This window comes from Danio rerio, chromosome 11, assembly GCF_049306965.1.
Source record: "Danio rerio strain Tuebingen ecotype United States chromosome 11, GRCz12tu, whole genome shotgun sequence".
In the NCBI taxonomy this organism is placed as follows: Eukaryota; Metazoa; Chordata; class Actinopteri; order Cypriniformes; family Danionidae; genus Danio; species Danio rerio.
The window spans coordinates 2018135-2040539 of NC_133186.1; the positions used below are offsets into that span (position 1 = coordinate 2018135).

The window sequence follows — 22405 nt, forward strand, 5'->3', positions numbered from 1 at the left end:
TAGAAATGTAATATGCAACTTTGTAATATGTAAAATGGCTATGCATTTCTGTATTTAATTTTGCATATGTGAAAAGTTTGGTCGGAAGTTAAAATTAAATTATCATTATTTACTAAATTACTATTAATTTTAATGTTTTAAAAGTTGTAAAATTAAACTGAAAATGTAAAATTCAACTTTTAGCCTGATTTACACATTAAAAGTGTGGTTCGAAATGGGAAATATAAATGAAATTATTGAATTTTTATTTTGTACCAAACTTTTCTCATGATATGGTGTGTTGCTCCTCCTCCTTATTCTTTAGCTCCTCCTCCTCTTTGGTGGAACATCAGTGGAAATATTTATTTAGGAATGTAATATGCAAAATTGCAGTGCAATATGTAAAATAGCAATGCATTTCTGTATTTAAATTTGCATATGTGAAAAGTTTAGTTCAAAAATTAATTAATAAATTACCTAAAAATGTTAATGCTTTAAAAGTTGCAAAATTTAACTGAAAATGTAAAATTCTAATTAGGATGTAGCCTAATTTACATATTAAAACAGTGGTTGTAAATGGGAAATATGGAATAATATGATTTCATTTTAATTTTGCACCAAACTTTTCTTATGATATGGAGCAGGGGTCACCAATCTCGTTCCTGGAGGGCCGGTGTCCCAGCAGGGTTTAGTTCCAACTTGCTTCAACACACCTGCCTGGATGTTTCAAGTATACCTAGTAAGACCTTGCTTTGCTTATTCAGGAGTGTTTGATTAGGGTTGGAGCTAAAATCTGTAGGTCATCGGCCCTCCAGAAACAGGTTTGGTGATCCCTGATATGGAGTGTTGCTCCTCCACCTTATTCTTTAGCTCCTCCTCCTTTATCGAGGCACATCAGTAGCAAGATTCATTTAAAAATGTAATATGCAAAATGGCAGTGCAATATGTAAAATTGTAACTGTGTTTAGATTAGCAATGTTTGATGCAAAATTAAATTACCTACTAATTTAATGTCTTAAATGTTGAGAAATTAAACTGGAAATGTAAAATTTTAATTAGTATGTAGCCTAATTTGCATATTCAAACTATAGTTGTAAATGGAAGTTGTAAATTATATGATTTACTTTTAAATTTGCACCTAACTTTCCACATACATTGCCATTTTGCCTAATTTATTAAAAAAATTTTTACATCATTAATGGGAATTTTACAACTTACATCTATTCATATAATATTTTACATATACATTTTTGCACTGCCGTTTTGCATATTATCTTTAAAAGATTTTGTCACTAATGTGCTGCCATACTCCCGCTCGTCTGATGACTGACTGCACTCGCTTGACATTGGAATGCCTGCCGCATGCGCGCGCTGCATGTGAGCGCTGCCCTACTGACACACATTTTATGCAAATGAGCGCGCCTCGCGGAGCGGCACGTGTATCGGGGGAGGAGCGCAGCGTGACTGCTGATCCTGTGTTTCCCTCCAGAGCTGCATCTGCTCGGGATCCGCTGATAGGAGCTGCGCCACCGAGGACTCGCCCGAATGAGCAGCGCATCAAACGGCCTCTGTTCTCAGAAGCTCCCGGGGGCCGCACGTTTTTGGCCTGCATCACGATGATTTGGATGTAGGTCATGTGCCTAAATTAGAGACCCATATTTTGATTCAATAACCTGAAAAGTCACTGTGAGAGGCACCTGCTGTGCCTGTATGATTTAGGCAACACCTATATTTATATTAGTGCTGCTGTCAAAAGATAAATCGCGATTAATGGCTTTTAAAGTAACACGCTCACTTGTATATTATATTTACTATTTATATCTAATACAACTTTTATATATATATAAAATAGGTAAGATATTTAGTTTTTGTGTGTGTATATAGGCATATATATATATATATATATATATATATATATATATATATATATATATATATTGAAGTAAGAATTATTCGCACTCCTTTGATTTTTTTTTCTATTTTTAATATTTCCCCAATGATGTTTAACAGAGCAAGGACATTTTCACAGTATGTCTGATAATATTTTTTCTTCTGGAAAAAGTCTTATTTGTTTTATTTCGGCTAGAATAAAAGCAGTTATTAATTTTTTTAAACAAAATTTTAAGGACAAAATTATTAGCCCCTTTAAGCAATTTTTTTCCGACAGTCTACAGATCAAACCATCATTATACAATAACTTGCTTAATTACCCTTACCTGCCTAGTTAACCTAATTTACCTAGTGAAGCCTTTAAATGTCACTTTAAGCTGCATAGAAGTGTCTTGATAAACATAGTCAAATATTATTTACTGTCATCATTCATTCATTAATTTTCTTTTCGGCATAGTGCCTTTATTAATCTGGGTGGCCACAGTAGAATGAACCGCCAACTTATCTAGCGCGTTTTACGCAGCAGATGCCCTTCCAACTGCAACCCATCTCTGGAAAACATCCATACACAATCACATTCATACACTACGATTAAGGAAAATTAATGTATTAAATTATTTTGTAATTAAATATATATATATAATATTTAATTATATATTTTTGATTATATATATTTATCTATCTATCTGTTGTTCCATCCATCCATCCATCCATCCATTGTTCTATCTATCTATCTATCTATCTATCTATCTATCTATCTATCTATCTCCGTCTGTCCGTCCTTCCATCCATCCATCCATCCATCCATCCATCCATCCATCCATCCATCCATCCATCCATCCATCCATCCATCCATCCATCCATCCATCCATCCATCCATCCATCCATCCATCCATCCATCCATCCATCCATCTATCTATCTATCTATCTATCTATCTATCTATCTATCTATCTATCTATCTATCTATCTATCCATCCATCCATCCATCCATCTATCCATTGTTCTATTTATCCATCCATCCATCCACTGGTCTGTCCATCCATCCATCCATCCATCCATCTATCCATCCATCCATCTATCCATTGTTCTATTTATCCATCCATCCATCCACTGGTCTGTCCATCCATCCATTGATCCATCCATCCATCCACTGTTTTATCCATCCATCCTTCCATTGTTCTATCCATCCATTAATCCCTCCATTGTTCTATCCATCCATCCATCCATCCACTGTTTTATCCATCCATCCATTGTTCTATCTATCCATCCATTAATCCCTCCATTGTTCTATCCATCCATCCATCCATGCATGCATCCATCTATCCATTGTTCTATCCATCTATCTATCTGTCCGTCCGTCCGTCCATCCTTCCGTCCGTCTGTCTATCAAGGTTTTCTAAGAAGCTTATTCTGCTCACCCAGGCTGCATTTATTTGCTCCAGAAAACAAACAACACAAATAATAAAATTGAGAAATATTATTTAAATGCACAATAACTGCTTTCTTGTTTAGGTTTCAAAATTGTATTAATTCCTTTCACTCAATGCTTTATTTTCAGAATTATTACTCCAGTCAGCAGTGCCGCATGATCTATTCAGAAATCATCACTGTATGACTATATGATGAGTTATGACAATGATCAGCTTTACACCACATAAACATATTACAGTTTACTATATATTCACATTAAATATAGCTCTGTATTGAAAATCACGAAACATCCTGATCCCACTGATCCCCCTAAACCTTTGAACAGAATAACTCTATATGTCGAGTCGGTGTTCATTTACGTTCTATTTGTTAATTGTTAACATGCAGTGAGCTCAAACAATATCCTTTATGTGCAGTCTTGCATGAGCTTTCCATCTCCATTACTGGCAGACGACACCAGCTTAAGCAGCCTAGCTAGGCTCCCAGCCAAAACTAGCTATTTCCAGCTTAGACTAGGCTGGTCAAGCTGGTTTTAGCTGGTAGGCCAAGTCCTGACTGGACATGGCCTCTAGAACCAGACTGGTCGACTGTCCTACCAACTTTGGCTGGTTTAAGCAGTTTATTTTAGCTCTGTAGATATGAAGTTAAGCTTCCTCATAATGCTTGTAGAGTTTAAGTGGCTTTATACGTGTGCAACAATAAAGGAAAATGTAAAGTTAATATTTAAGATGTGTAAGAAGTAATAGTTTCGCTTCGGGTCTTAGTACAGCTCTATATTGTGTGCAGATGAATGATTATAATGTTGCTCTGCCACCTGCTGGTCTGAGTGAATATTACAGCATTCTGCTCATATCTATCTATCTATCTATATCTATCTATCTATCTGTCTGTCTGTCTGTCTGTCTGTCCGTCCGTCCGTCCGTCCGTCCGTCCGTCCGTCCGTCCGTCCGTCCGTCCGTCCGTCCGTCCGTCCGTCCGTCCGTCCGTCCGTCCGTCAGTTTGGCTATCCATCCATCTTTCCATTCTTCCTTCCTTCCTTCCTTCCTTCCTTCCTTCCTTCCTTCCACTCATCTATAGTATCTGTCTATCCATATTATTTGTCCATCCATCCATTTATCCATTCATCCATCCTTCCTTCCATCTATAGCTGTCTATCCATAGTATTCATCCATCCATCCACCGGTCCATCCATCCATCCATCTATTTATCCGTCTATTTGTCTGTTTGGCTATCCATTCATCTTTCCTTCTTTCCTTCCTTCCTTCCTTCCTTCCTTCCTTCTTTCCACTCATCTATAGTATCTGTCTATCCATAGTATTTGTCCATCCATCCATCCATCCATCATTTATTGATCCTTCTACCATCTATTGATCCATCTCTCCCTCCATCCATCCATCTGTTTGTGTGTCTGTTTGACTATCCATTCATCTTTCCTTTCTTCCTTCCTTCCTTCCTTCCTTCCTTCCTTCCTTCCTTCCTTCCTTCCTTCCTTCCTTCCTTCCTTCCTTCCTTCCTTTCTTCCTTCCTTCTTTCCACTCATCTATAGTATATGTCTATCCATATTATTTGTCCATCCATCCATCCATCCATCTTTCCTTCCGTCTATAGCTGTCTATCCAAAGTATCCATCCACTGGTCCATCCATCCATCCATCCATCCATCCGTCCGTCCGTCCGTCCGTCCGTCCGTCCGTCCGTCCATCCATCCGTCTGTCTGTGTGTCTGTTTGACTATCTATTCATCTTTCCATCCTTCCTTCCTTTCTTTTTTTCACTCATCTATAGTATCTATCCATAGTATTTGTCCATCCATCCATCCACTGGTCCATCCATCCATCCATCCATCCATCCATCCATCCATCCATCCATCCATCCATCCATCCATCCATCTATCTGTTTGTGTGTCTGTTTGACTATCCATTCATCTTTCCTTCCTTCCTTCCTTCCTTCCTTCCTTCCTTCCTTCCTTCCTTCCTTCCTTCCTTCCTTCCTTCCTTCTTTCCACTCATCTATATCTATCCATAGTATTTGTCCATCCATCTATCCATCATTTATTGATCCTTCTACCATCTATTGATCCATCTCTCCCTCCATCCATCCATCCATCCCTCCCTCCATCCATCCATCAATGAATGTGTGTATAAAGTACGAGGCTGGAGCTCTGTTATTGTAATTTCTGATAACTCAGTGATCAGTCACTAACAGGTGTGTCAGTGTAATGTTATTTATATCACATGAACAGGAATCATCACTCGGTGTCTGCAGGAATTGTTTTTTATTTCTATTTTTGAGTTATTGTATAACGCTTATTCATTTTGTTTGTCATTCTGGTTACTCACATGTTACACAATGTTTAGTTTGTAGTAACAATCTTAAAGTTTTATCACAGATTACTAATAGTGTTACTCATAATTCTTATAAATAAAAATTCCAAAGGTGCTTTTACAGCACAATACAAATATAAAGTTCACAAAAATATACAGTAAATCTGAAAATAACTGGAAAAAATAACCAAAAATAACACAAATTTTGTTTAATAGCATGCTTCAGCTGATGATATATAAAAAAACTAGCAATTTATTGTAAATACTATAGTGTTTTTGAACCAAACTGTAGTAAAGTACATGAATTAATCTGTCATTCTCATGTTCTTATTAATCTGGTATTTTTTATAGTTACAATGCTAATGCTACAACTATATTTATATAAACAATTTACCCAACACTAGTTTTCTACAATAACATATATGAAAATGCAATACACTAGTTTACTGTTGTAAAAACATAAGTATAGTACATTATTTATTAGTTTATCAGTTTATTATAGTTGATAGTATGCTGTAGTATTCCTGTATTATTTATTATTGTATTATTTTTTTCATGTTGGATCTGTTTCTATTCCTGTTTCTCACTCCTCTTACCTACATTTCCTTGGCCTATATCTGGATGATATTATTCCATACATTTATTACAATTATTTGGCTGCTTTGCACAAATATTACAAAAATAAAAGGATTCTAAAGAAAAAGGTTTTGGATACTGTCATTAACGAGAAGATGTGTTCAAGTGAGCAACGCATTTCAAAATAAATGTGCTATAGAAGTAAATGACCACACGAGGGCGCACTTACACCAATAAACAGCATTGCCTTATTTAGAAAACGTTGCATTAAAACATATTAATGACGCAGGATCACTTTTGGTGTTTTAGAATGAACCTATTATAGTAAAAACATAAGCAGTCCCATTTATAGTCGAATGCAGATCAATGCTGAATACACTAGTCGAGCTGAAAGAAGGACAGAGTTACAAAATAAGCAGGGATCCATTGAGGAAAGGAGTTTTTGTCAGGACATGTAGTGATGGGCATGTTGGTAATTATAGAGTGAGCTTGGTGTTTGGAAACTCGGCGTTCAGCTCTGCCAACACACACTTGCAAAATACCTTGAGCCTGGAGCAGTTCAACACCCTGATTTATACCGACACTCTTATAAACACAAGCACATGTGGACTCACATATTCACACACCAAATCAGCATTATTGGCAGACCACATTAATCTATGTATATGCATGCACACGACAGCTCTGAACTGCCGGAAAGTTGACGGATATGCTCCTAATCAGAATTGATGCATTGGAAGTTGACAGACTTCTGTGTCTTCATCATTATTTCGTTTCGATGGCAATGCCGCAAACAAAACGGCGTAACTAGGAAGGAAGTGCCATGCAGCTAACAAAATATAGTCTGACAACATTTCAACACTCCTATTTAAGTTAACGTTTGTTGTTGAAGTACATTTTTTTTTTCGTAATGTTCAAAATGGCCACGGTTTAACAATCAATTTCAGTTATACGAACGTTTTTACAAGGTGTAGAAGAACGCCCCATTCACACGGGACGTCAGCGTCAACGATTCCCATTCACCTTGAATGGGTGATGTTAAGCGTTGCCAAAATGAATTGTGGGCCAGTCGGCAATGCTTCAGCCGCGTTGCTCGCTGCAGAAGGTGGGAATTTTCAACTTTTCAAGCGCCGACAGAAGCGTAAGCCAATCAGATCACTTAATGCAAATACCTCAGGTCAGAGAGTAGCTGATTGCGGCAAGAGTAGCTGACGCTGCTATGGCGATCAACTCCAACTTCATACATGCCTTACGTCAAGCGTTGACGCTAAAAGCTCCGTGTAAACCCCCAACGCAACCTCACGGCAATTCGTACCTTTTGATTTAGTGGCGAATTCGTATGAATTCGTACGATCTAATTCGTACAATTTAGTACGATTTGCTCATCGTCCAATGACGGTTGGGGTTAGGGGTGGGGTTAGGTGCCACGCCTCCTTTTTAAAATCATACATTTTGTACGAATTAATTTGTACGAATTAGCCACTAAACTGACAAAACGTAAAATACTTACGTTTTTTCGTGAGATCAGGCTGGTGAATCGGGCGTAAGTCAAAATACCAAACAAATATCATTTTCTAACTCTTTGAAACGGACCCTTGTAGGCTTTGATCCTAATTGTGTCGTTTTTGTGACTGTCGCTTTAAATTGAAATGAGATTCTGCTCTTTACAAAAATGGGCGGAGCTACAGATTAGTGTAGCTAGTGTACCTAGTCCTCAGTGCCAGCATAGAGGCAGATTCAAAACAAGACTAAGGTCCTATGCTAATGAGGGAGAGATGGCCACTAGTGGGCGGGGCTTTCTCTCTCTGATGACGCGTACAATTGGAGCATGTTAATCAAAGTGTTTCTGCAGACTGGTTTTTTCAAGTCTGATTATAAAAACAGAATTAATACATTTTCACCATTAGAAGATGGATATATCCACTCACTGCTGCCACACAATTGTGTTTAAACTCCGTATTAAAGTGAGTTTTGCATTATAGGTCCCCTTTAAGGTCCACTTGAAATAAAAATTTACAATATTTTCATTTTTTTATGTTACTCTTAAGGTGAATAATTAATATGTGCAAGTTAAATCACTGAAAAAATGTGCTTGTTTTAGTAATCTTCAATGAAAGTTTGACCATTTGCTTCTGCATTTAGAGAAGCAGCCCATCTGTTAACGTCAACCTAAGGGTTTCCATAGTAACCACATATTAATACTCATACCACTATTTTGTGCTTTAGGAAATGATGAACAAACGAAAGCCCTGCCCCCTAATAAATATTCTGTTTCAGTTTTAGCACAAAAAGAAAGCCCCGCCCCTACTCAATATTCAGTTTCAGTTGCAAGCACAAAAAGAAAGCCCCACCCCTACTCAATATTTAGTTTCTGTTGGAAGAGCTAACAGAAAGCCCCGCCCCCTACTCAATATTCCGCAATGTTTTCTCAATGTAACGAATAGTATATATATTATAATAGCATCACTTCTGAACATCTTGTTTGAAAAATGCCTTTGTTTCAAAGATTGAATGGAGAAATTGGGGGTAAAAGGCAAAACTGAATAACCTAATTTATTATTTTTAATTATACATTTTTTTTTCTAGTAATAATATAATTTGCAGTGACAGTTGTAATAATAATTATTAATAATTATTATTATTGTTATTACTACAATCATTATTATTAATATTAATATTATTATTGTTATTTTTGTTATTATTATAAATATTTTTATTATTACTACTATCCTTATTTTTTATATTATTATTATTACTACTATTGATATTATTAATATTATGAATATTATTATTATTATTATTTGTTGTTGTTATTGTTATTATCATCATTACCGCATGCAGTTTCACAAATAATACAAAATTCAATATGTGAAGCAAAATCTACCCCCCAAAAAATAAAAAAATTGTAAGTTTGTAAAACGAATGAATGAAAGTTAAAAAAAAAAGAGAAACAGCATTGTTCGCTGTCATTTCACAGTCTACTGTATTTTGGATGGTTTCCTGACCTCATGACCTACTCTTGGAAATAAGCGGTTCGCTGCCGCTCTGCTGAAGTCATCATCACAAACATGTTACTTTTTAAAGCGCTTCGATGTAAACATGTGCCAGAAACACACTGTAAATGTTTTAAAGGCAGCAGTTCAATGCACAAAACACTTTTATGTGCAGAATGCATATTTATACTTCTTTTTCCTCATACAACCAGTGTAAAGACAGACAGTAAATGAATATATTCATGCATTAAAAATGTGAATATATATATATATATAATTTAATACTTAATAAAATGTCAGTTAGTATAACAATAGTTTTAACAGCAATATATCTTTATAACAAGAATCATTTGACAATTTGTGCTTAAGTATTAGCCCTCATTACTATTCTTCAAACCACTAAGTTTTTTTTTTTTTTTTTTTACATATTTTTCAGCAAAGAGCGGTTTTCACTGTATGATTATGATTATTATATGTATTTTAACATTCAAGCTCAAATAAGTTTGCTGTCTCTTTTTCATATATCAAACTAGCTGTTGATTATGATGGAACATTAATAACCATGTGCTTTATTCTTTACTTGCGCACACAAAAAAACTAAATCATTTGAAATAATAAACAGAGCAATATCGCTGATATTTATATTTTATTATGCTCCAAAACAGTGACATTCACATTTGGATGATATAAACCTGATATAAAGATCCAAAACTTGCAGTTTGTCCCTTCCGCCAAAATGGATCAATGACTTTTATTGACGATGTCACCTCATACTTCAGTTTCTCATCAAATTTCACACTTTAAATAAAACCACAACTTTAAGTGCACTCACTGGCCACTTTATTAGGTACACCTTACTAGTACCAGGTTGGACCACCTTTTGAACTGCCTTAATCCTTCATGGCGTAGATTCAACAAGCTACTGGAAATATTCCTCAGAGATTTTGCTCCATATTGACATGATAGCATCACACAGCTGCTGCAGATTTGTCCGCTGCACATCCATGATGCCAATCTCCCGTTCCACCACATCCCAAAGCTGCTCTATTGGATTGAGATCTGGTGACTGTGGAGGCTTCTGCAGACCTCGGTTGGTTATTTGAGTTACTGTTACCTTTCTATCAGCTGGAACCAGTCTGGCCATTCTCCTCTAACATCAACAAGGCATTTGCGCCCACAGAACTGCCGCTCACTGGATATTTCCTCTTTTGCCGACCATTCTCTGTAAACCCTAGAAATGGTTGTGCCTGAAAATCCCAGCAGATCAGCAGTTTCTGAAATACTCAGAACAGCCCGTCTGGCAGCAACAACCACGCCACGTTCAAAGTCACTCAAATCCTCTTTCTCCCCCATTCTGATCATCTAAGCAGATCGTCTTGACCGTGCCTACATGCCTAAATGCATTGAGTTGATTAGAAATAATAAAGGCTGATTAGAAATTGCATGAGTGTACCTAATAAAGTGGCCTGCGAGTGTACAGCCACTGTATATACTTGTAATAAGCAAAACATCAAGACGATTACGTTGCTTTTCAAATGAATCAGTAAACAACGACAATAATACAGTAGATTAAAAACAAAAGTGTTGTGAACACCCGAGGCAGTGGTTAATGGACTCATGCATTAAGGACAGAGTCTCTCCAGTCTTAAACTCATGCTCCTGGCAGAAAGCGGCAGAAATTCGACAATTGTTTCCATATGTGCATCAAACTGCTTTTCCATTATTCAGACTCCTCCTTCTGCTTTTTTGTTCTCCCTCTCCCTCTCTCTCTTTTCTAATAATTTGAGTTTTTAAAACTTTTATGATGTCTGTCTTAATCAGAACAACCTGGCACATTCTGGCATGCCTACAAGCTCATGGTAATCCAATCATTGTGAGAGAGAGAGAGAGAGAGAGAAAAAAAAAAGAATAAAAACAGAAAGACTGTGGTAACCATCTTTCTCTGGACCGCGCGGCGACGCGAGCAAAAATAGATGTTCCATTACAGATGGAGGAATGGAAAGTAGTGGAGGGAAAATGGCACGAAAGGAGAAGAAGAAAAGGATTGACTGCGAAGCTGACAGTAATGGCGGCTGACAGACGTGAGTTCATGGCAGGTTCAGGATGACATCATATACATCACACCATCTTTATAACGTGTGTGGTTACTCATGTAAAACCCAAGCGGAGTTATATTTAATGATCAATATCGGAGGTGTTTGCTCATGCACAACTCAACATAATGATGCAGTACTTTTACCCTGATTTGTGTACTCCATCCATCGCTGATCGCAGCTTAAAAACCCTAATACCCTAAGTCAGGGGTGTCCAAAGTCGGTTCTGGAGGGCCGGTGTCCTGCATAGTTTAGCTCCAACTTCCTTCAACACACCTTGGAAGTTTCAGGTATACCTAGAGAGAGCTTGATTAGCTGGTTCAGGTGTGTTTAATTGGGGTTGGAACTAAAATATGCAGGACACCAGCTCTCCAGGACCGAGTTTGGACACCCCTGGCCTAAGTGAAATTGTAAAGTCCTCTTTTTTTATTTGACTTGTGTCTGAACAAACATGCTTCATTTTTAATTCATTTAACCCTTGTGCATTGTTTAAATTGACTATCCTCTTGTTTTGTTAGTGGCTGCCCCATTCACTTCCATTATAAGCACATTTTTGGATTACAAAGCCTTGACGCCATTTAATCATGCGTTCATCATTGTTCTGGTTTTCCCTTTTGGGAAGAGGTCAAATGTGTGATTTGTACTGTTGATCAAGAATGGATAAACAGCTTATAACAACGCTTGATTTCATATGTACACTCATCGGCCACTTTATTAGGTACACCTTACTATTACTGGGTTGGACCCCTTTTGCCTTCAAACCTGCCTTAATCTTTTGTGGCATAAATTCTAGATGGTACTGGAAATATTCCACAGAGATTTTGCTCCATATTGACATGATAGCATCACGCAGTTGCTGCAGATTTGTTGGCTGCACATCCATGATGCCAATCTCCCGTTCCACCGCATCCCAAAGCTGCTCTATTGGATTGAGATCTGGTGACTGTGGAGGCCATTTGAGTACAGTGAACTCATTGTCATGTTCACCAGTCTGAGATGATTCGCGGTTTTTGACATGTGTTATCCTGCTGGAAGAAGCCATCAGAAGATTACACCACCGCCACCAGCCTGAACCGCTGATACAAGGCAGGATGATCCATGCTTTCATTTTGTTGATGTCAAATTGTGAGCCGAGCATCTGAATGTGTCAGCAGAAATGGAGACTCATCAGAGCAGGCAACGTTTCTGCAATCTTCTATTGTCCAGTTTTGGTGAGCCTGTGTGAATTGTAGCCTCAGTTTCCTGTTCTTAGCTGACAGGAGCGGCAACCGGTGTGCCCTTCTGCTGCTGCTTTCTATCAGATGGAACCAGTCTGGCCATTCTCCTCTGACCTCTGGCATCAACAAGGCATTTGCACCCACAGAACTGCCGCTCACTGGATATTAGCTATTTCAGACCATTCTCTGTATACCCTAGAGATGGTTGTGCGTGAAAATCCCAGTAGATCAGCAGTTTCTGAAATACTCAGACCAGCCCGTCTGACACCCACAACCATGCCACATTCAAAGTCACTTAAATTGCCTTTCTTCCGCATTCTGATGCTCGCTTTGAACTGCAGCAGATCGTCTTGACCATGTCTACATGCCTAAATGCATTGAGTTTCTGCCATGTGATTGGCTGATTAGAAATATGCACCAACCAGCAGTTGGACAGGTGTACCTAATAAAGTGGCCAGTGAGTGTATATGCACCGATTGAAGATATACAAACACTATTCCTAAAGTTTGAATCGATGGATATTTAATAATCTGTAATAATTTACTAACCCTTTACTTGTTTCAACCCTTTTATGAGTTTCTTTCTTCTGTCAAACAAAAAAGAAGATAGTTTGAAGAAAGCTAAAAACCTGTTACTACTGTTGTATACCTACTATGGATGTCATTGGTTTCAGGTTTTTAGCATTATTGCAAATACCTTCGTTAGTGTTTAACACAAGAAAGAAACTCATAGAGGTTTTGGAGCCACCTAAAGATCAGTAAATAGTGCGTAAATTTTCATTTTTGGGTGAACTACCCCTTTACCTAAACAAAAACACCATAAACAAATCTGTTACCACTCTGTCGCCACAGCGGAATGAACCGGCAACTATTCCAGCATATGTTTTACGCGGCGGATGGCCTTTCAGCCGCATCCCAGTACTGGGAAACACCCATACACACTCATTCACAAACACACACTCTCACAAAACAGCCAATTTAGATCATCAATTCCCCTATAGCGCATGTGTTTGGACTGTAGGGGAAACCGGAGCACCCGGAGGAAACCAACACGGGGAGAACATGCAAACTCCACACAGAAACGCCAACTTGTCTAGCTAAGACTCTAACCAGCGACCTTCTTGCTGTGAGGCAACAGTGCTAACCACTAAGCCACCGTGCCGCTCTTATACTGTTTTGTTAATTAATTATTACTGTTTTGTCACATATTGTGAAATCATTCTGAGATCAGGTAAGAACAGCGAGGTAAAACCTTTGTGGTGAATATTTCATAGCAATTCAAAACGGTTCTGATGTAACTAAGCCTGCTTTCCTGAAACCACGCGCCCTCAGCAGCTTCAGACCTGCCAAATCACCAGTGTGAAACAATTCATCCCCCGAGGTTTAGAAGCTTCACAAAGCAGAGTTTCTGTAGTGTCCATCACTAGCTGACACTTCTCGCACTCTCTGTGTGTGTGTGTGTGTGTGTGTAAGACATAATAGGACACACACTGGTATAATATCATGGGTATGACACGGGGGTTACAGGAGAAGGTGACTTATGAGGATGTCACCCAGGAGTGACTAAATCATACAGAATCAGTTCATTCAGGAAGTAAACGAGCACACAGTCTACCGTTATGATTGGGTGCTGAGATAGGGGTGTGGTAAGGGACAGAAGCTTTGTACAGTATACAAAGAATGGAAACCTATAGAATGTCCCCACAATTCACAAAAAAACAAATGTGTGTGTGTGTGCGCATCTGTGTGTGTGTTTGCATGTATGCATGTGTGTGTGCATCTGTGTGCCTGTGTGAGTGTGTATGCATATGCATGTGTGTGTGTGTGTGCATCCGTGTGCCTGTGTGAGTGTGTACTTTGCATGTGTGTGTATGATTGTGTGCATTTGTGTGTGTGTGTATCTATGTGTTTTTGTTTGCATGTGTGCATCTCTGTGTGTGCTTATTTGCATGTGAGTGTGTACGTGCATTTGTGTGTATGTGTGTGTGTATGTGCGCATCTGTGTCTGTGTGTGCATCTGTGTGTATGTTGGCATGTGTGTCTGAACATGGATTTGTATGCATACATGTGTGTGTCTGCATCTGTGTGTGTGTGTGTGTGTGTGCACGCATCTGTGTGTTAGCATCTGTGTCTGCATGTGTGTGTGTGTGTGTGCATCTGTGTGTGCATGTGTTTGTGTGAGTGTGTGTTCGCACATCTCTGTTCACATCTGTGTATGAGTACGTGTGCATGTGTGTGTGTGTTTGTGAATCTGTGTGTGTGAATCTTTGTATGCATATGCATGTGTAGATGTGTCTGATTGAGAGTGTGCATGTGTGTGTGTGTCTGGTTGTGCGTCTCTTTGCATATGCTTGTGTGTGTATATCGATGTGGGAGTCTGTATGCATGTGTGTGTGTTTTTGCATCTGTGTGCGTGTGTGTGTGCACTTGTGAGTTTGATGTGTGAGTGTGTATGCATGCATGTATGTGTGTGCATGTAATCCTCAAATATATTGACTAAATGTCCCCACAAGTATAGTAAGACAGTAAAGTTTGACCTTGTGGGGACTTTGTTTTGGTCCCCATGAGGAAAAGGGCTCATAAAGCAGACAGAGTGAAGGATCTTACACTACAGTAGAAACATCATTACATCCATGGGAGGTCCCCATAAAGATAGCTGTACGTGTGTGTGTGTGTGTGTGAGAGAGAGAGCACAGAGCTCTGTGTCAACATGCATGAAGTAATGATCAGGTGTGTGTGTGTGTGTTTCCATAGCAGGGTGAATGTATAAATGACTTCAGATTGGGGCGTCTGCTCAGTGAATGTGTTCTTTCATTGGTTTAGGATGTGAGCTTAACTTTATAATTCAGATCTACACACACACACACACACACACTCTCCGTCTCCAGCTCATGTTCTCCTCTGCTTCTGCCAGCTCTCTTAAATGCAGCACAGTGTGTTCTTTGTGTGTTTGCCCTCCAGTCTGCATGCTGCATGGACTGAGTGTGACACACGTAAGCGTTTACATTCTGCATAATGTCTGGTGTGTGTGTGCGTGCATGTATGTGTTTGTGTGCATGTGTGTGTGCATGTGTATAAATAAATGTGTGTGTGTGTGTGCATGTATATAAGTGTGCGCACACGTATGTGTGTATATGCCTGTGTGTGTGTGTGTTTGTGCATTTGTGTGTATGTGTGTACACATGTGTGTCTGCTTGTGTGTGTGTGTGTCTGTGTGTGTGTGTGTATGAATATATATATGTTTGTGTGTGTGTATTTATGTGTGTGCATGACGTGTACATGTCTGTGTATATGCGTTTGCGTGTGTGTGCATGTGTATAAAAATATGTGTGTGTGTGTGTGTGTGTGTGTGTGTGTGTGTGTGCATGTGAATAAGTGTGTGTGTGTGTGTGTGTGTGCGTGCGTGCGTGAATGTATGTGTGTGTGTGTGAGTGTATGTGTATGTATGTGCATGTGTGTGTGTGCGTATAAGTGTGTGTGTGCATATATGTGTGTGTTGTTGTGTGTATAAAAGTCTGTGCGTGTATGTGTATATGTGTGTGTATGTATGTGTGCGTGTGTGTGTGTGAATGTAAAATGATGTTGATTCATATGCCAAGTCGTGCACACACAGATCTTCACATGACATCAATCTGTGTGGACTGTGTAGTGATCTCATTACAGACAACTTGCTGTTGATTAAAGCCTACTGTGTCTCTCTTACACACACACACACACACACACACACACACTCCTCCTCCAGCCCGAGGCTCTCTCCGTTCTGCGGTTTCTCCTCCATTCGCTTCCAAACGGGGCCCCATTTTATGTTCTCTACACTCTCAGTCAAGCGCTCTTTCCTCTTGTGTTATTTTCCTCCATATTGCTCTTCTCCTCATCTGGATGTGTTCTCCTGTTGTTCCAGAAGAATAGTCAGCTTGTTAGTTGTGCTGATCGCTGATGAGCGCAGGAAAGCTTCTGTCAGGACTCATTCATTAACTCTGCAAACCGGCAGGTAAAGACGACCACGGCCAGAAACCTGGAACCACTTTATCCATTTAAAGCTCATTAGCAGAATAGATTTTCCAGAAAAGAAAGAAAGAATAGAAGGCATAAGGAAGAAAGTACGGATGAAAGAAAGAAAGAATAAAAAAGAAAGAAAGAAAAATAGAAAGAAGGGAAAGAAATAAAAAGGAAAAAAGGAGGTAAAGAAAGAAAGAAAGAAGGGAAAGAAATAAGAAAGAAAGAAAGAATAAAATGAAAAAGACAGAAAGAATAATAAAAAAGAAAGAGAAAGAAAGAATAAGAGAATAAAAGAAAGAATAAGAGAATAAAAGAAAGAATAAGAGAAAGAAAGGAGGAAAAGAAATAAAAAAGTAAGAAATACAGAATAAAAAGATAGAAAGAGTAAAAAGAAACAATAAAAAAAGAAAGTAAGAATGAATAAAAAGACAAAGAAAAAAAAGGATGGAAGGAATACGAAAGAATGGATGAAAAATGAAAGGAGGGAAAGAAAGTAAAAAAAAAAGAAAGATATTAAGAAAAAAGATTAAGGATTGAAGGAATAAGGAAGGGTGGATGGAAGGGAAGAAAGAATGGAAATAATAAGGAAGGCAGAATGGATGAAAGAAAAGAAAGAGGGAGGGAGGGAAGGAAAAACAAAAGAAGAAAGGAAAGAAAACAAAAGAAAGAAAAAAAGTAGGATGGGAGGAGTAAGGAAGGAAGGAAGACAAATAAAGAAAGAGATGAAGAATGAAAGAGAATAAGGAAAGGAAGGAAGGACTGATGAAAGTAAGAAAAGAGGAAGTAGATCGAGGAAGAGGGGGAAGAAAGGAGAAAGTAAAGGAACAAAGAAAAATGAAGAAGAATGAAAGAAAAAGAAAGGATGGAAGGAATTTGGAAGGATGCATGGATGAAAGGAAGAGGAGGGGGGAGGGAAGGACTAAAGGAAAGAAGTTTTTTTAATGTAAATAAAGTTGAAACCAGAAGTTTACATACACTCTAAAAAAAGAAACATGATCATTTTTAAAAAATGTTTGATAGTAAATCACACTAAACATTTATTATTTTAGGTCTGTTAGGATTATCTAAATGATTTACATTTGCTAAATGGCAGAATAATGGGAGAATTTTTTAGAGAGTTTTTTTTAATTAATTTCTAGACAGTCAAAAGTCTACACACATTAAGCTTTGCTTTTAAACTGTTTCACTTTGGTCAAATGTTTTGGGTCTCCTTCCACAAGCTTCTCACAATAGTTTGCAGGAATTTTGGCCCATTCTTCCTGACAGAATTAGTGTAACTGAGTCAGATTTGTAGGCTGTCTTGCTCGCACAAGCTTTTTCAACTCTGTCCACAAATTTTCTATAGAATTGAGATCAGGGCTTTGTGATGGCCACTCCAAAACATTCACTCTGTTGTCCTTAAAGCACATTTTAACTAATTTGGCAGTGTGCTTAGGGTCATGGTCTGTTTGGAAGACCCATATGTGGGCAAGTTTTAATTTCCTGGTTGATATCTTGAGATGTTGCTTCAGTATTTCTCCATAATGTTCTTTCTTCATGATGCCATCTCTGCTGTGAAGTGGACCAGTCCCTCCTGCAGCAAAACAGCCACACATCATGATGCTGCCGCCCCCATACTGCACAGTTGGGATGGTGTTCTAGGCTTGTGCGCTTTCCCCTTTGTCCTCCAAATGTAACGCTGCTCATTATGGCCAAACAGTTCAATCTTAGCTCCATCAGAGCACAGGACATGTCTCCAACATTAGTCTTTTTCCCAGTGTAATCTAGCTAATGGTAATCCGGCTTTGTTGTTGATTCTGGCTTGTTGATTTTTCCCATGTTGTCACACAAGGAAGCAGTGTGTTTGAGCTTTTCCTTAAATACTATTCTACTGTTGTGCCTCACATTAACTCAAATGTTGTCAATCAGAAACTTCCAAACCTTGACACCATCATCTGAGCTTTTTCAAACATTCAACATATTTTAAATAGCCAGTTCAGAGCTAAAATGTGCTGTCCATGTATGTGGCCACTAAGGAGGTTAAGCAAAAAAAAAAATTGTGATTCTCATTTTACCCAGAATTGTGCAGCCCTAGTTTGCACTGATGCAATCATTATTAAAAAGCCTTTTCACATTTCTGTGTTTCTCCACAGCAGAAGTCATCATAGTACTCGATAGGAGAGCACAACCAATAATTTCTTCTTGAATTCCTATTTGCTCTAATAATAAAAGAAAAGCTCAATGATGGAGTTCTCAAGACTTTCAGAAAAGGAAAAAAAATAGTGATAACTGAGAGCCGGGACAGTAGATAAATAACGGTGTCCTGTATCGAATCCATGCACTGAATCATATTCATCTCAAAAACCGTGCACTATACATACGCCCATCATCCTAAACAAAGAAGCTACACAAAAACTGTTGACCGAGCTTAACATATGGATATTTATATCTTACAAAAGTGCATCGATTCGCTACAGGAGACCTTTATTCAGCCCCCGGAGCCGTGTGAGGCTTGTGATTATTATTGTTATTGCATGGATGTGCTTTATTGGATTCGTTTTGGCCTGTTGAAGAGAAAAAAGCCACATGTTGGAGCTTGAAAGAATCAGAAGATTTTATTTATATATATATATATATACAGCTAAAGTCGGAATTATTAGCCCCTCTGTATATTTTTTTCCCAATTTCTGTTTAACGGAGAGGAGATTTTATCCAACACATTTCTAAACAACAGTTTTAATAACTCATTTCTAATAACTGATTTATTTTATCTTTGCCATGATCACAGCACATGCAGGGTTCAGATGGTCCTGGAAAACCTGGAAAAGTCATGGTGACAAAAGTAATTTTGACAAAGGCCTGGAAAAATAAACAAACGAAAATAAGTTATGGAAATGAATTTGTTTAACAAAAATCTATTTACTTGAATATGTTTGAGGGGATGATATTGGGTAAGTTTTAAATACAGTTGCGCGGTTCATCTCTTCCTGTGATGTTCTCTGTTTAGGGCAAAAAAAGCAAAAACAAAAAGCAAGTCACAGTTTCAGCTCTAAAAGCTCATTTGTACTATTATTAAAGGGCCATGAAAGCCCCTAGTTTCAGCAGGGTGTTTTCACACCTCTACTTTGGAAAAAGTCAGGAAAGTGGGCGTGTCCAGCTCCGTTTAGGGGGGAGTGTCGGAGGAGGGAAAAAGGCATGGTCCGTAGAAATTTGCATAAAAATGGGAGTGTCGGTTTGGGCATGCGCTGATTTTCACAGAGGCAAAACAAACACACAGACAAAGGGCAGAAAGACAGTGACTGTGTCTACATGGATATCAGTAATCAAATGATTTGCCAAATTATTAAATGGTGGACTTTAACTGCAGTTTGGCTCTTTCATTCAGGGAATTCATTCATGCCCCTTATGACAAACGAGATATTTGATTTGAGGAACTGCTATAAACGTGTATTTTTCATGCAATGTTTGATATCACACGGCGAATGAGAGAAAAATAACCTCCACATTTCTCTGTAACTTAGATGCACTCGGTAGGTACACTGTAAAAAATAAATCCGTAAAATTTACGGTAAAAAACCAGCAGCTGTGATTGCCAGTACTTTACCGTTAAAAACACGGTACAAACTGTAAAAGTAATTTTTCATTTTTACGGTAAACTACCGTATTTTATTAATTTATAGAGGTAATATGTCTGTATTTTGAATGATCTACATCTACACATCTTTTGTTACACAGTTAGACATGTTAGCACACCCATATGCAGGTGGTGATGAGGACGTTACATAATGAAGCAATGCTCATCACAATCAACTTCTCCCACAAGCAGGAAAGAGTATCAGCATGTAGAAGGTGCTCAGTGTCATTTACACAGCTAATAAACACCAGTATGGTAACACACATAATAATAAAGTCTTGAAATAAATATTGTTTATCAACATTAGATGTAACATAAATCTCTAATGTACATAACTGATGGGGAAACAACTAGAAATATCCATATTAATGTCAACCAAATGCATAAAAAGTGATGTGCCATGCAGGGAATTCTGGGAAAGTCAATTTACGGTTATTCGCCGTATATATTGAGGAAACATACCGTTAACCAGGTTACGAATTTGTACTGTAGCATTTTTACAGTTTTTTACCATTGAAATCACGGCCATTTTTTACAGTGTAGCGTCAGAAAGCCGCGTGTGTTATTCCCGTCACAAAAAGCGTCGAAAATCCTCCACGACGGTAAGTTTGGTTGTGGTGCTTGCACGTTTACACTCGGGAGAGCAGCATTTATAGGGGATTTTTCAGTCCATAATATTGTAGCGATGTTAGCGTACGGTAAACTTTATTAACTTAGAAATCGTTTGACTAAGGTCCGTCTTTAAACACTGAAAGAGTACTGCTGACCATACATACTACTTTGCAAACAAACAAAGACCGCTAGTAGCTCACTTACCAAATCTGTAGAGACAGGACAATCAACACCAACTTGAGCGGCGTCTTTATTAAAAGGAGACGAGCAGCAAAGCAAAGCAAAGCTGAAATGACAATAAAATTAAAACTCTCTCTCTCTCTCTCTCTCTCTCTCTCTCTCTCTCTCTGGTACATACACGCTAAGATCTCATGGCCGTGACGCAGCTTCAAAAATTAGTTTCAAACCGGAAGTAAGAATTTGCTTAAAAACGCAAAAACAAATAATTTTCACCGTTTAGTGAGATATATGTGTCCTAAGTGTTTTTAGCAGTGTGGGACACACATACGACTGTCAACAGCTAAAAAAAAATGTGTTTAGGTGTTTCCTGACCCTTTATGTATTATGAAAGCACAAGCCAACTTTCTGCAGAATTCAAATAAGCCATTAATTCTAGATCAATTACAAGATTACAGTGAGATTAATCTAATTTAAAAAAAAATTAATCCATGCCCACCTATAATATTTAGGCACGTCATTGTAAAACAGTGGTTTGTTCTTGAGATGATCAAAACCAATATAGCTTAAAGGGGCTAATAATATTGACCTTAAGATTGGTTTTAAAAATGTAAAACTGCTTTCATTTTAGCCAAAATAAAGCAAATAAGACTTTCACCAGAGGAAAAAATATTTTAGGAAATACTGTGAGAAACTCCTGAATCATTTGGGAAATCATTTTGACTTAAACTGAATAATACTCAAATACAGCTAGGATGACTTGAGTTTGAGTAAATATGTGCTATTTTTAAGCTAAACTTAAACTAACCCTTTAACACTGACATGACCTGCCGCTAACTCCTTATCGAACACAGCCATCCCTTACTGATTCATTCATACTGATGCACACAGATAGATTTATCCAAATCATTCTGTGCAGTGAAATAGTTCTGCATTGCTTGTGAGGTCGTGCTGGTGGAACAGTAGCGGAGAACATTCCTGCTTCACTTCACTTCACTGCTGCACAAATCAGCATAGTTTAATGAGAGATTTGCATAATGCCGTGGCCTTCACTGTCTGCTTCACCTCTCAGATATTGTAGATTTTGCTGATGCCTGACAGAGTTTGCTTGATGTTGTTGACATGTGGAGAAAACGTTTTGCTTTTCTGCTAAAGCAAATGCAGTTACTTGTATATTTAATGAACGGCGGCTCCAATTGAGACAGTAAAGCCAACACGATTCTTACTGGTGCTTTCTGACTGAGCTGAGGCTCAAACCAGCGACCTTCTTGCTGTGAGGTGACAGCGATACCCATTGCGCTACCGTGCCGCCCGATTTCCTAAATAATAAATAATAATAATAATAGCAGTGGCGCAGTAGGTAGTGCTGTCGCCTCACAGCAAGAAGGTCACTGGGTCGATCCTCGGCTCAGTTGGCATTTCTGTGTGGAGTTTGCATGTTCTCCCTGCGTTCGTGTGGGTTTCCTCCGGGTGCTCCGGTTTCCCCCACAGTCCAAAGACATG

The 22405-nt window shown here is 38.3% G+C and overlaps 1 protein-coding gene across 2 annotated transcripts in view; it reads left to right on the plus strand.

The window, feature by feature from the left end:
• Positions 1–22405, plus strand: part of rargb (retinoic acid receptor, gamma b) — a 142467-nt gene that overhangs the window by 32380 nt on the left and 87682 nt on the right. The window lies entirely within an intron of this gene.